The 12,949-nt window shown below is 35.7% G+C and overlaps 1 long non-coding RNA gene and 1 pseudogene across 1 annotated transcript; both read left to right on the top strand.

The window, feature by feature from the left end:
- The first annotated feature begins 2,147 nt into the window (after positions 1–2,147).
- Positions 2,148–4,268, top strand: LOC133796084 (phosphomevalonate kinase, peroxisomal-like; annotated as a pseudogene).
- Positions 4,269–6,654: 2,386 nt separating this feature from the next.
- On the top strand, positions 6,655–7,960 carry LOC133794243 (uncharacterized). Its single transcript, XR_009875149.1, has 2 exons — positions 6,655–7,111; positions 7,635–7,960. It is a non-coding gene; the product is annotated as an uncharacterized LOC133794243 (long non-coding RNA).
- Positions 7,961–12,949: the final 4,989 nt, after the last annotated feature.

Here is a 12,949-nt window from a genome sequence, read left to right as displayed (position 1 = left end):
TTACGCCCAAGAAATGGAGAGGCTAACCGCTAAAGAATCCCTTCTTCTTGCTGTGAGTCTCAAGTTTTAAGAATTTGTGTATTGTAGTTGATAAGACCTAGCATTTGAGCTTTGAATTTGGGATTATTTATTTATTCAGTTTAAGGGTTCTGGGGGTTTTTCCAAGCTTCAATTTTTATGGGATTTTTACTTGTTCAAACTAATCAAGTCGCCATTCTTGGAGGGTCGGTGGGATTTCTTTCAGGGCTGATGTCTTCCACGCAGTAGTTGAGGTGAGTCTTTCTTTGATTTTTGTGATCTGGGTTTGCTTTGTTTTTGCGTTTTGTGTGTCTGGGTTCTTCATGTTTTTGTGATTTTTTTGATCCGGGTTTTCAGCTATTATGGAATTCGTTTCCAATTTCTCGTCGAATCGTTGTGTTATTGATTTGCATTGCACGACCTGTTTGTTAATTTCAATTCCGTATGTGTAATTTTTCTTCTTTGCGTTTTGAGTTGCTCCTTTTCTGTTTTGGTGTGTGATTGCTCTAATATGGAAATTTTAACGAGGTCAATGTAGATATTAGTTTTTTTTTTTTTGGATATTTGAGAACTACGATTGTGTAGTTGGTGCTACCTTTTGAGCTCAATCTCTTGGCAATGAGTTCATAGATTTTTGGAATAAATTACAAGAAGGCAGGGCACCCTTTTGGTTAAAACGTCTCGTTTTTTCCTTTTCTGCTTAAAAATAAATGTAGATATTATGAATAGATTATTGCTAATGTGAACAATGGAATTACGTTGAGTTATATGCATGGATATACACACACATAACTGAAATAGTTGCCTAAATATATATATATATTCTGCTTTGCAATATGTTGTAGAGCATTACTATAAATTATAGTAGCAGGTTCACATTGATATACCCACGTTTCAGTACATTTACTAATGTAATTGGTTTATATAATTTACATGGGTAGACAGATGTTGCCGGCTTAGCTTTGTTTATATGGTTTGAGATTTTAGCTTCTCACTTGATACATATGTATAACAATACTCTTCTCTTCAAACAATTGGTTTTAATATGCAGGCTGAAGGATCATCAGCTGAATCTATAGCTGCTCTGGCCAAAGTTGATACTGTTAAGCAGAGAATGGAAGCTGCTTATGAGACATTGCAGGTGGGTATTTGATCATAGAAGTTATAATCAGTGCAGTATTGGAAAATGTTGATGTTGCATTTGATTTACTCATTGATGGATCAACAGGATGCTGCTGGGTTAACTCAATTAAGTTCAACTGTGGAATATGTTTTTGCCATTGGTGATCTTCCAAGGGCTGCAGAAACCTTAGCTAACATGAGGCATTGCTTGTCTGCTGTTGGGGAGGTAATATTTTTCTATAAATTGTTTTAACATTATACTCTACATTTGATATTTATAAATTTTGATGATTTTAACTTGATATTTTATTTTTCGTTTTGCTCATTTTAGGTTGCTGAATTTGCTAATGTGAGAAAGCAACTCGAGGTCCTAGAGGATAGGTTAGATGCAATGGTGCAGCCACGTTTAACAGGATGCATTATCCAGCCGGAAGGTCACCAAATTTCTTACAGCACTTGTTTTGCCTATGGCTTTCTTTCTGTTCAATTTATCTCTTATTAATTCCTTTTAGTACATACCATACGCAACTTGAATAACTTACATCTATTATCATCCTGCAGATAGACATTGCTCAAAATTTGCGGGGTATTCTCATTCGAATTGGAAGATTCAAATCACTGGAGCTACATTACACAAAAGTTCACCTAAAGCCCATAAAGCAGCTCTGGGAAGATTTCGATTCAAAACAACGTGCTATTAAGCTTGCAAATGAGAAGACTGAAGCTAAAAGGCTGTCAAGCCATGAGTTTCAATCAAGTTCTTCGACAATTTCATTCGCAAGTTGGTTGCCAAGCTTCTATGATGAGTTGATTCTTTATCTTGAGCAAGAGTGGAAGTGGTAAATTCTTCTGACTATATTTTTTTTTAAGCACCGAGGAACATCTTGTTGATACAAAGAAGCTATCACTGAATTTAAGCACTGAGCTTAGACTGTCATCTGCAGGTGTATGGTTGCCTGAGTTCTGCAAAGTTTTAGGACTAGCCTTGGTATCGGTTCGTACTGTGTATGGCTTCCCTTTGTTCAAGAGTATTAAATTGTTTCCAGGCATGGACAGATGTGAAAGTGACATCTCCTCAGCTTAATAGAGAAAGCATGTATAAGTTGTCAATGAAAAATTTGACGCTTCAGAGTGTTTCAAGGCAAGTTTATACTGGGTAATGTTAAGTTTGTATTTTATTTGCTTAATCAGATTTTTTTTTTTTTAAAATCTAGACATGGCTATATCTCATTGCCATCTCACTGGTTATACGATCACAGAGAAAACTGGCTCTGGTTCAAAGATGTCAACTTTGAATGATCATCCCCCACTCTGCTTTGTTACTAAGTGCCGCTAATAGAATTATCATTCAACTAACATTAAATTGTTAATTAAATCATGAAGATCTCACTCACTATATCATGATTAAAAATTCAGGGAGTCGGGGAACCCTTTTGTGGAGCAAGCAATGCAGTACTCTGTGGCAGCTGCATATGCTACAGCTGACAAGGACAGGAAGGAAGTGTTACAAAAACTACTACTGCAAGGTAATTTTTACTTTCTCCCCTCCCCCCCCCCCCCCCCCCCCCCCCATAGCTTACCTTTTTACCAACTGGAAGGTTATGAGAACACCAAGATTCTGATATTTCATCTTGATTTTTCATGAAGGTCTTGATATCACCATTTTAGGTAGCAATGACTTTTATTCATATCGGAATCAGGTAATTACCTTTTCAGTGTTCTATATATTACATGGTTTTCTTCCTGTCAGTACTTGGTATGGTTAATGAACACGTTTTCTTGATATTGTCAAATCCATAATTTACAAAATCATCGGATATAACCTTTGAGCACATTTCAACATGCTGCTAAAATTTATTAGGGTGCTTTTTCTCTAATTATTTTATGAATCTAATTGAAGATGTTAATGAGGCTTGTTGGTTGTAGATTGAAGCACGTGGACTCCCTTTGTTGCATGAATCATTGGCTGCTCTTCCTCCTTTTGCATCAATTACTTTCAATTCTGGGGAATCCAGCGGAGAAAATAGCAAGCCAGAAGTTGCAAAAACTGGATTGGGTTCATCTGCTGCTATGACATCTTCGGTGGTTGCAGCTTTGCTTCATTACCTGGGAGTTGTTGATCTTGCTCATGTGAAGGGCACTGCAAATCTAGATGTGGTGCATATTATAGCTTAAATTGCTCATTGCATTGCACAGGGGAAAGTTGGTAGTGGATTTGATGTTAGCTCTGCAGTTTATGGTAGCCATCGTTATGTCTATTTTTCACCAGAAGTAATCTCTTCTGCTCAGGTCTTTATCTTGTCTCCTCTTTCCACAAACAAACCTGTTGCTGCTCGTTAATTTCATAAGGGAATATGTCATTGTTACAAATTTTTTGTTCTAACAAACATTTATATGAAAAGATACAGAATTTAAAATGCAATTTCATCCTTTTAGAATAACAAACATCACATGTAAATTTCTAGTTCTTATATTGCAGGTTGCCATAAAAGGTGCTCCCCTGGGAGAAGTGGTTATCGAAATTTTAAAAGGAAAATGGGACCATGAGAGGACAAAGCTATCCTTGCCACCATTAATGAATCTTGTAAGCATGTGTTTTATACTATCCACTTGTTGCTATTTGAGGTGCATTTAATCTATTAATATTAATTTTCAGTTTGGCCATGATGATGTACTACTTTTTTAACTCTCTAAATCAGTCTTATTAGTTGGAACTGTTACTCATGTTTATCTAATTGATTGCTGTAAATGGATTTTGGTTGCATTTTGGATCTTGTGATTTTGGTTTATAGCATTGATGTGCACCTTTGAATGCTTTTTGCTAAAAAGAGATGTAGCTCTTGTGAGTCTTGTCCCTTAAGTGATTGGTGCTTTTACAGTTACTTGGAGAACCAGGAACTGGAGGATCATCTACACCATCAATGGTAGGTGCTGTTAAAAAATGGCAGAAGTCTAACCCCGAAAAATCACAGGAAACATGGACAAAGTTGTCAGAGGCTAATTCTGCACTTGAAACACAGTTAAATACATTATGTAAATTAGCAGAAGAACACTGGGATGAATATAAGAAACTAATTAACAGCTGCGGCTCACTTAAACCTGAAAAGGTATGAATCGAGCTGCTCTTTTTTCTTTTCTTTTCTTGTCTTTTTTTTTTTTTTTGAAACAGAACTGAAAATATTGATAGAAATCAATTTTATAGCTGAAATTCCCACTGGCTGAAACTTTTCTGGGGAAATTATATTTGAGCAAAAATATTTACATTTTCATCTTGGTTGGTTCCATTAACCTAAAAAAAGAATTAAAAAACAGACAAACTTTGTCTTCAATGGTAACCAAGTATAGCTTTTATGAAATATATAGCGCTTCTTGTTTATTCACATTTGGAAACAAATCTGTCCTGAGAATGCTTGGACGCAATTTTTGACAATTTAAAGATTGTTAAAAAGTAAACATATATGAGTAATAGTTTGTTTACACCTCATGGTTATTTTCTATAGCATTATTCTAGTAATTTAGTTGTTTTCCATATGGTTATATTCCAATGGCATTGTATTAGCTATTATAAATTCATTGTTACTTTTTATATTTATTTTTTCATCTTGAATTCTTTGCTTCGCATAGAATTGGAACCATATGTTAGAAATTTAGAGTACTGTGGCCACTTCCTGTTCTATGAACACTGTTAACTCCATATATGCTAGCTAATTAAGAAGTGAAGTTTTCTCTTATCTCTGGTTTTGTTTCTTTTTTAGTGTAATATATTATTTTTATGCAGTACTCTATTCAATTTCCATGTACGTAACAATTTCCATGAACAAAGTGTAGTCACAGTTTTCTTTTCCTTTTACTGAGAAAAACAAAATCAATAAAAGCCAAGTATTATATATGGTAATATGCATTTGGGTGCATGTTATATGGTAATATGCATCTAGCTATACATGATATGTTTCTTGAATTTTGTTTGTCTTGTTCATGCAGCTTCTAATTGATGGTAACTTATTATTTTAATAACATAATTGCTGGTGCCTTTTGTGTGTTTATAATTTCTTTTTGTTTGCATATTGTAATGTGGTCCTGACAATAAAGTTAAGTTCTTTTGGGGGTTTTGTAGTGAAGGGTCACTACTACATGTGGAAGAAACTAAATGAAATTATGAGATTTGGGTTTGGCAATTATGAAATTGTTTAAATTTTAGTTGATTGTCATGATAATTAAAGCTTGAATCTTTGGAAATAAAACTAGAAAATAGTATACTCAAATGGGTTATGAACCATGTTGAAAATGAAAAGAATTTCTGACTCTTTTGCTGTTGGGCAAGTGATTTTCGACTTCTGATTTTTGGCACTTTTCGTAGTTGCAGGTTCATTGGCTGGTTCCCTCTTGTGCTTTCTCAATGTAATTTCTCTTCTCTACAAAATTATTGAAATACCATAGCCATTATTCAATTCATTTTAGTTATATTTAAGTATAAGTTATAGTGATGAACATAAGTGTATTTGGTACTATATATAGTACATGAATACTCAGACTAAATTCAATCTTTGTAGGGTTGCATTTATATTGTTGATGCATATAAAGTTTACTGGAGTAGCTGTGTTAAAGGGATTCACGCTGGACAAATGGTTCTGCGGCTAGTTGAAGCAATTGGTAACTTTTCAACAGTTCTTTCCTTCTCTCAATGTGTGTGCAATTATGTACTAAAACACACACACACACTATTACAACTCCCAAGACTTGTTACAACTGCTAATTACAGAGCTAAAAAACAATGTAATTGTGCCACTCTATTGATCCAAATGGTTTATTTGAGGACTGATATTTGAACAGAAAACTGTCTCATTCCCTTGTTTTCTGGTCTTATCTTTTTCTCATTACGAGCTTCTTTTGCTAATAATGTAATCCAATGACACAGATGGTTATCTTGCTGGGACTGTCATGTTGATCTTTGGCATGGGCTTATATGGATTTTTTATCTTTGACTTAATTACTTGTGTTAATACAGGGTTGCCTAAAAGGTTGTGCTTTTTATGATTGTTGTAGTTTAATTTGATGAATGTGTATATATGTCTATTTGCTAACTCAGGTAGCTGGAATTTATAGTGGTTATCTCTTGTTTATTTCTCTGAATTGGTATATTTTTTGAGTTATTTTATTTTGTTTCTTAGTCATTGAGTTGTTATAATATATGGCTTGAGTGTATTCTAGTTTCTTGTTTGGCCTTTTATTTTCTTGAGTTATTTGATTCCTTCTAGCTTTTCCTTTATTCTGAAGTTGTTTAGAGAGCAATATAAGGGAATTATTTTCTAAGTAGTTGCAAAGAGAAACAATAGAGGAATATGCTTGCTCTTATAAACTCTAGTTAAGATTAAGTTGCATTGATTTGTATTTCCTTGTTTTAATATCAGTAAAGGACATATAGCTGTTTTTTTTATTATTTGAAAAAAAAAACTTTGCTTGATTATGTTTGTAATGTATCAAGCCTTTGCTTTGCTTTATGAAGAAAGTTATGAAACACTTTATGTCTTCATTGCTCCCTACTGTCTGAAAAACTATAATGTCTTAATGGCAGCAAGTTGTTTGACAAGTTTGATTTTATTTGCACTGTATTCTCTTTTCTTATTTATAGCTTTGGTAAGTTATAGTTTATATGATAGTTATGGGATTGGATTTGCATTCACTTGTTATATTATTTATTTATTTTATTTTTCATCTTGCAGATGTTCCCAAGCTTTGTTTGAATCTTCATTTTGTTTTCTATTATGCTTATTTATATTTTGATATTTCTTTGCTAGTTGATTTTCTGGCATTTTAGGAACTTGTTACTGCTTGGGTTGTCATCTTGGCTTGCCTTGTCCATGGGTTTGTTACAGTCTTAGTTGTTAGTGAAGCTCATGCAATAACTCTGGCTGTTGAGGGTTTGTTAGGAGTTGTGTTTACAGTGGCTGCATTAACAGATGAAGCAATGGATGTTGGTGAGGTATTTTTTTTTTTTTTGCTATAAGAGTTCTCTGATATGTCTACAAATTAGTTTATGAATTTTGACCTATATCTAATTTGTTCATGAAATTGTTTAAAAATCATGCTTTAAAGTTTAATTAAGTGCTTGTTCTCTTTGTTTAATTAACCCTGTTCAATCCCCAAATAACATCCAGCCATTTACTACAATTCAGAGTTGTTTAAGTTCTTGGCACAATGTTCCAGTGATATTTCATTATAAGTCTGTAAAAATTATAGTATAGCATTCATTCATTACCTGGGCTAAATACATGTTAGTTTGGATTCCAAGTGGGTTAATGAAATCTTTTACAGGTCTTTGTTAATTTTTAAGCATCTCCATTTTTTTTTGTCTTTAACACATATAATCATTAAGCTGTGCAAAATAGCTAGTGGTATGAGGTTCATCTCATCTGATGTTCATGCATATCTATGTAATAATCTATTTGGTTTTAAGGGAAATAATATGTGTCTAATGTCCATATGTGATGTTTTAGGTTCAGATCACTTCCAGGACTTGTCAACCAGACCCAAAGGGATATCATAGAATGTGAGAATTTTGTCTTCCGGACAAGTGCACAAAGGATGATGAATTGAAGGATGGAGCAAGTTTCATGCATGGTTTACTTTTGTGTATCTTGTAATGTTTTTGTTTTTCATTTTTGAAGTAAAAAATGTTCAAGAAACTTTATTATGTTATGCTTTCAAACTTAAGTTAGAACTAAGATCTCATGAAGTAGACACATTCATGGTTTGAATTAGTTATTGTTTAATGTAATACTTATGGTTTATCAATATATTGAGAATTACATTTTATGATTAATTTTGAATTTTTTTTTATCAAAATACAATAATGAAAATCTTTTAATTAAAAAAAAACCATATAAGTATACTTATCAAAATAAAATTTAAAATTTTATTACTATATGTTATGATTTAAAAATATATTATAACCGTAAAAAATCGTTATGGTTTATATAATATAACAAACTAAAAATGTTATCAAAATAATCAAATGTAACAGTTGAAAAGTGTTATGAAAAAAGTACAAGATTAAACTTCAAATTTATAACCAAAAACTCTATCTAAATGTTATTATTTGAATATTATAGCACCTAAAAATGTGTTATTGAATAGTTTAAGATAACACCGAACATAACATTCAAAAACTGTTATAGAAAAGACTGGACTTTTAATAACAGAGGCTATGTTAGCATTTTCAAAAGTGCTATCAATAGTCCCGGTTAGCAGTTTTTAAGTGTTATGAATACTGTTTTTTCTTGTAGTGGGTACTGACTCATTAGTCAGAAATGGCATGAGTCGTATGGAATTGACCTATGAGTCAAGAACGGAATAAGCGTATTGAACGCAAAGCCGAAATGATCAGATCTAATCAACATAAGAATTAAATGCTTGACTGACCCCAAGTTCGATGGAAACTAAAAGCGCTGTCTAGTATAAAGGCTAGTTACTTAGAGCCAGGGCCAAAAGGCTCAGTTTGTTGTAACATCACATGGGTTAGGGTGCAGAGCCCAAGTGCGTGACTCATTTGTCACTTATCTGATTAGGGTGCGGAGTCCAAGTGTGTGACTCATTTGTCACTTATCTGATTAGAGTGTAGAGCCCAAGTGTGTGACTCATTTGTCACTTATCTGATTAGGGTACGGAGCCCAAGTGCGTGGGTCATTTGTAACTTATCTAATTAGGGTTCAGAGCCCAAGTGCACGACTCATTTGTCACTTATCTGATTAGAGTGTAGAGCCCAAGTGTGTGACTCATTTGTCACTTATCTGATTAGGGTACGGAGCCCAAGTGCGTGGGTCATTTGTAACTTATCTAATTAGGGTTCAGAGCCCAAGTGCACGACTCATTTGTCACTTATCTGATTAGGGTGCAAAGCCCAAGTGCGTGACTCATTAATCACTTATCTGGTTAGGGTGCAGAGCCCAAGTGTGTGACTCATTATTCACCTATTCGAAGATGGACACATTAGCCATCTATTCCCAAATTGACTTGATAGTCATCTACACAAGGGGCAGGGTCCATAATCATTTATTTGGACTTGTCTGTATGCATGAATAGGGCTATTACTGCTAGGCATGCTAGTATGATTCAGTGACATGTTATAACCTGTTCATGAGCTTATTGAGTTTTCTTGCTGAGCCTTGGCTCACGAGTGCTATGTGGTGCATGTAAAGGCAAAAGAAAGATAGACCATCATTGAGTTGGAGAGCTCGACCACCACGGCCGAGGGTTTAAAGAGGAACTAGGGTTAAACCCTATTTTGCCGCTTAGGTCTGCTGGTTGTAAATCTTTTAATGTAATTAATCTTTAAAATATATTTTTGGGATCCCAATGTATACTGTAAACATTTTATTGAAAATTTGTATCTTTGACCAAAAAATTTTAACCCTAAACCGTTAATCACAATTAGTTACATGATTATGGCCAAATGACTTGGTTAGTGAGTTTAGCACTGTTTAAAATGCACAATGTAACGATCCCTGGGTGGTAGGGCGTTACACCGCCCCTACCTGAACCCACAAATGGAGGTGCTACCCTCCTAAAGTCTCTCCTGGTTGCATTATCATGCCACATCTTTTTTTCTGCCCTCTCAGCTGTGAGCACCTTCTCAACCACCTATGCATAAGTATTCACTCCAGACACAGTGGTAATACAAACATCACGGGCTATCCTAGACTGTAGCCCTTGGAGAAACCTCTCTCTTCTAGTCCTATCAGTGGGCACCAATTCCATTGAAAACTTTGCTAGTCTATTAAACTTTAAGGCATATTCAGTCACTAACAAACTTCCTTGAAATAGTTTGCTAAACTCTTCAGCTTTTGCAACCCTGATGGCATCATTATGGTACTTTTCATTGAACAGAGTCTGAAACTCTTCCTAACTCAGGGCATTAACATTTCTGGTATGGGATATAACTTCCCACCAAATTCGGGCATCCACTCGAAACATATATGTGGCACAAGCCACCCTCTCGTTACCAGACACCCTCATAAAGTCTAGGGTGGCAGTAACCATGCTCATCCACTACTCTGCCTTAGTTGGATCTGCACTACCCTAAAAAATTGGAGGGTGTTATTTCCTGAACCTTTCATAAAGAGGTTCCCATTTGTTCCCAGCCTCTGGCGACTGCTCAACTATTGGCACCGCTACAGGTGGTTCCTCTGGTAAAATTTTCCCTGCAGGAACCTGTTGTTGTCTCAGGAGGCGTATTTCTTCTTCTTGCCTCATTACCTTGACTTGTAAATCAACAAGCAACTACCGCCAGTTTCAGGAGCTAGTTGAGGGGTCTGACCTTGGTCATTATTCTGACCCTGTCTATCATTCTGGCCCTGATCTTCTTGGCTAGCTGATGAATCTACCTATCTTGGAAGCATTCTTTCAACTTATACCTTGTTGCAATAAATAATGCAGCCAATTATGTAATGATAATTAAACCTCTTGCCGCCTCATGGTCCAAGATCAAGCAGAAACTCATCCACGTTCGATAGTCATGCTAATAAGCATGTCGATTCATAAGCACATAATAATTAACATTTAACACTCAACAATTAACAATTAGCAATGCTAATAAGCTTGTTCTAGCAATATCAGTGCTAATAAGCACATTCTTGCTTATCATGTAGCAGTCAAGGGCTAGCCCTATTAGTGTATCCCATGCATGCAAGTAAAGCATTTATATTCTATTTAAGCAGTCTACAAGAACCCTAAACCTTGGCACTCTCTGATACCAAGTTGTAACACACTGGTTAACCACGATTGTCACACTATGTACTTTAAATAGTGCTTAACATACTAAATGAGTCATTAGGCCATAAACGTGCATCTAAGGGTTATTAATGGGCTAAGGTTAAAGTCTTGATCAAGAGGAATAGATATATTTTATTAATTTTATACTATGCATGCGATCCCATAAAAGTGTTTACAAAGTTGCTTACAATCCAAAATGGTTATTACAATTCAAAAGTTACAATCTGCTGACCTAAGCGGCAAAAATAGGGTTAAACGCTAGTTCCCCTGAGAAACACCTTGACCGTGGTGGTCAAGCAGCCACATATGTACGTGTTGCCACCTAAGCTCTCCACTCAAGGTTGGGTAAGCTTTTCTTTCCATATACCTCCACCACATAACACCCATAAGCCAAGGCTCAGCAAGAAAACTTATTACTGCGTGTATACAAATAATAATAACGATCATGAAATCGTTATGGGGCTCACAACCCTAATCAGATGATGACTATTAATTCATTATGGGGTCCTACGCCCTGGATTGATGATTGTTAAGTTATTTTAGGGTCTTGTGCCCTGAATAGATGACTATTAAGTCAACCTGGGGTCATGTGCCTTGAATATATGACTATTAAGTCAACCTGGGGTCCTGTGCCTTGAATATATGACTATTAAGTCAACCTGGGGTCCTGTGCTCTGAATAGATGACTATTAAGTCAACTTGGGGTCTTGTGCTCTGAATAGATGACTATTAAGTCAATCTAGGGTCCTGCGCCCTAAGCCATGTGACCATCTAGACACCTGAGCCTTTTAGCCCTGGCTCTGAGTAACTAGCCATAGACTAGCAAAGCGCTTTATTTTTCTTCAACCAATAGGTCGGACGAGCATATAATGCTCTTGTTGATTAGATCTAATCATATCGACCAACATTCAGTACGCTATTGTCGCTCTTGACTCATAAGTCAATTCCATACTACCAGCGCTCAATACTATTGTCGATCCTGACTGATAAGTTAGAGTTTCACAACCAGCAGTTAACACCATTGTCATTTCTGACTTAAGTTAGTGCATTGCTCAGCTAACCCCTGAAATCAAGCTTTCATAATATAACAGATATCCAAATATAGAGCAATTAACATTCTTCAACAATAATCATGTATGTCACATAATGGGTGCAGTTTTCTTATCTCAGACTTGAGCGTAAAATAAGTTCAAAACGACCCTTGAGAACAATCCTAACCTTAGGCCCTTAGCAGTCACCTAATCATAACCAAATATAAAATCCCATCAATAAAATGAGTAATAACAAATTCCCAGATCAAGTCCTAGCTCCCGAGACCTCAAACCTACTAAAATAGTTAGTAGATTTGATCCCGAACCTTATGGTTTGAAAACCCATGCCTAAAACTAAGTAAAACCAAGCTTGGCTCAACAAGAACAGGCGGGCCGCAACCTGCCCCAAAGGTTCGCGACGCGCTTCATTGATAGACAAGCCCCCTGTCTAGGTACCAGGGGCGGGCCACGACTTTCCCTTGAGGGTCGCAATGCGCCAGCCAGACAGAACCAAAAGAAGGCTCGGGGGTTCACTCAAGTCGTGGCACCCATGAACATGGTTCCAACTTAACCCCGTGAACCCATCTCCTCTGCATTTTCTTCAATTCAAACTCATCCAAAAATACAACCCAACAATCCCAATATCAAAACCAAACCCCAACACAACATAACCACCAATCTAGCAATAAAACCCAAGCTTAATAACACCTAAGACACCATCAAATACTCAACTCCATAATCAAACCTCCAAGCTTAAAAATAATCTATAAAATAGAGGAAAAATCAAAATTTAAGATTAGAATCCTTACCTCATTTATGAATTGAATCGCTGTAACACACTTCTAAACCCTCAAGCTTCAAAACCTTAAGCTTCAATTATCCTAATTTGCCTCAAAATCCAACTAAGTGCGACAAAAAGGTAATCGTCAAGCTGCACCATGGGTCGTTGGGCACCTCATAAAGAAAAAATACACAGTTGATAGGACCAGCTACATGGCAAACAACATAAA

Source organism: Humulus lupulus, chromosome 8 (genome assembly GCF_963169125.1).
Source record: "Humulus lupulus chromosome 8, drHumLupu1.1, whole genome shotgun sequence".
Classification (NCBI taxonomy): domain Eukaryota; kingdom Viridiplantae; phylum Streptophyta; class Magnoliopsida; order Rosales; family Cannabaceae; genus Humulus; species Humulus lupulus.
The sequence above is the reverse complement of the archived record's forward strand: the minus strand, read 5'-3'. Positions and strand labels throughout refer to the sequence as shown.